This window comes from Pteropus vampyrus, unplaced genomic scaffold, assembly GCF_000151845.1.
Source record: "Pteropus vampyrus isolate Shadow unplaced genomic scaffold, Pvam_2.0 Scaffold34, whole genome shotgun sequence".
In the NCBI taxonomy this organism is placed as follows: domain Eukaryota; kingdom Metazoa; phylum Chordata; class Mammalia; order Chiroptera; family Pteropodidae; genus Pteropus; species Pteropus vampyrus.
Window position 1 is genome coordinate 6,365,665 of NW_011888815.1, and position 2,747 is coordinate 6,368,411.

The 2,747-nt window shown below is 33.8% G+C and overlaps 1 protein-coding gene across 4 annotated transcripts in view; it reads left to right on the forward strand.

Annotated features, from left to right (window-relative positions):
• Positions 1-770: 770 nt before the first annotated feature.
• MEF2A (myocyte enhancer factor 2A) overlaps positions 771-2,747 on the forward strand; it is an 86,878-nt gene continuing 84,901 nt past the window's right edge. For 2 of the 4 annotated variants that reach the window (XM_023528990.1, XM_023528991.1), the window contains exon 1: positions 771-862. The gene's annotated coding sequence lies outside the window, so the exon portion shown is untranslated. The remainder of the gene's footprint in view (positions 863-2,747) is intronic. The other 2 variants (XM_023528988.1, XM_023528989.1) reach the window with 1 other exon arrangement.

Consider the following 2,747-nt stretch of genomic DNA (forward strand, 5'->3'; position numbering starts at 1 on the left):
TTATCATTTTCATTTGATAAAGGTTCATTTACCTGAGGATTGCCAGAACCACCCAGTCATGCGATTCTAAATTATTGGGTTAGCATTATAATTGATCCTGGGCAATCTGGGTGTGAAGAGGGTAGGTAGCAAAGCAAAAATGAAGCAGGACTGGATTATTCTTGATGCACTAACCCATTGGTTAGTATTCACCAGTGTTCCTTTATTAATGCGAATTATCGACATCGATCAGTTTTATGCTTATTTTTGGCATTTTATGTTCATAATTTTCATATCATCGTTAATGAAACCTGCAAGTGTAGACATTGTATTTGAACATAAACATGTTTTATGGCAATACAAATCACCGACCCTTTGACATTTTTTCCTAAATGAGAACATGTTACAATGAACATTTTCCACTATTTTATCAAAATATAAATTCAATAGGCTGTGTATACCAGGTAAATATCAAGCATTATCTTGTGATATAGATGATAGGAAAACGGAACCTAGGCAACCAATTAGTGACTCTTGGAGTGCATAGGCTGTTGCTGAACATCCCAGTAATACCTGAGAACATGGATGAGTCACGTTAGAAATGCCCAATTGGCTAACTTTGTTTTTATTAGCCAAGTAAAACAACCGACTTTTCAATTTTATTTTTCTATCTAGCAAGTATTTGTGGATCTGTGTGCCAGGCATAGTGTTATTGTTGGAATTTGTAATGTATATTTAATTCCGTTCTAGAGTTAAGAACAATTACTAACCCATCTCGTATTTTTTTCTTTATTCAGGAATTGCATTTTGTGAAAAAGGAACAAAGAAGAATTTTCTGCAAGGATCATATCTAAGTGCACTTTTTGTTGATGCATCATTTCTAGTAAGACACTTTCTTTTTCTGTGATACGAAGTAAATATAATGGAGATGTTTTTTAAAAAAATCAGATTCTTGTGAGTTTGGCAGTTGTTATTTTGGCATTTATTTTGGAGATTAATGATGTAAGGAAATTTGTAAAATGTCGTTGAAGTGCATAATATTATATAGTGACAGTTTCTCATATTTTGTCTGACAGTGCTGAGATAATCTCAGATTTTTTTCATCTTTCCCATTTCCATATCAGTTTCCCTTTTTTTTTTCCTTAAAGGATCTAAAGTAGGTAGTTCCTATTGACTGTGACAGTATTAGGGGGAAGCGGGGGAGGGTTTGAGAAGATGAGACGTGTAAGCTGAGGAAAGAGTTCTCAAGAGAAAGACAAAGGGGACGAATCCAGCCATAGTTCTTGAAAAATGGAAGGGTCAAAGCAAAAAATTAAGCTAATTTACGAGATCCTTTAAAAAATGTGGACCTTTTTTGTGACTTTGTAAATGTGGGCCTATGATTTAAGGCAAAAAAGTCAAAGGCCTAGAGTGGGCTATTTTGGTTTGAAAACTTATATTGGTCTGGGTTAATGGTTCCAGTTAAGATGTATAATCTTCTTCATAAGTTTTCATGCGTGAAACCTCATCTGAATTCTACCTTTTTTTTCAAAATGGAAAATAAATGAGTATATGAGTACTAGAATATTTTAAAATGATGTAATTTCGAAAAATGTTCGGTGGTAGTTTTGGTATATTATAATAAGTTAACATTTTAAATATTTAAATATCATTGAAGTCTGATGATTATGTCATTAAAAAAAACTTGGGAAAGGTACTTAAGACTTTCTGTTTTCTTAAAGTTTTGCTAGTTAACAGAGTCTTACGTTTTTCCTTGAATAATTACACGGTAGAAAGAACTTATTTTTACGAACTTACAAAATGAGTTCTTTGTTGAAATACTTTTTTTCCAATATCAGTTTCTTCTGGCTGTGTATTTTTGTTAAATTTTGAACAGCAGCTCATTTTATGATATCCACCAATTGAAGTAAAGTATCATTCACTCCAAAACTTGGATATGTACAGGCAGGATGGAAATAATGAAGTTTAATTCACATTTTTAATATAAGTCTTGGATAGTCTTCTGTAAATCTTCGAATGTTTATTTGCTATTTTTTTAATCTTACATTTCTCATATATTTCTTTTGTGCGCTAACTACTTAAAACAGCGATTTGAGTGAAAGCACTGTAGGAATTTAGCCATTCTCATGCCCATGAGCTCAGAACTCTGCCTTCTCTGAACCTCAGTCATGGCTGTGGGTATAACTCAGCTGTTACATTTTGGCTCATATTTAAGCACTAGTGACTCCTCTGTGATGCTTCATTCACGTAGGCTGGAGGATGAAGACAGGCTTTCTATTGGCTCTGAGGGCTGTGCTTGAGTTGATTACTTGCTTAGGAGTTACTGAGTACTTAGATGGGAGATGCTCTTTCCTTTTGAATAGATTAATCAGTTGACTGGGTTCATATGTTGACTGGAGAGCTTCAGATTAGGGATTTTTCCTCATAATCCTGCCCTGATTTGGAGTAGAAATTGGAAGAGTTGACACAGAGATTGGGCAAAATTTTTCCTACTTTTTTTCTTATCCTTCATGTCTTGGAACTGCTTCGGGCTCTTATATTTTAGGTCTATGATCCACTTTGAGTTAATTTTTTAATATGGTGTAAGGTAAGGGATGAGATTGATTTCTTTGCGTATGAAAATCAGATTGTTCCAGAAGCATATTTGAGATTACATTTTCCCCTGTTGAATTATCTTGGCACTGTTGTTGAAAATCACTTGACCTAATGTGTTCTTTTGATCCATATATCTGTTCTATTAAAATACTGCACTGTCTTAATTACTCTAG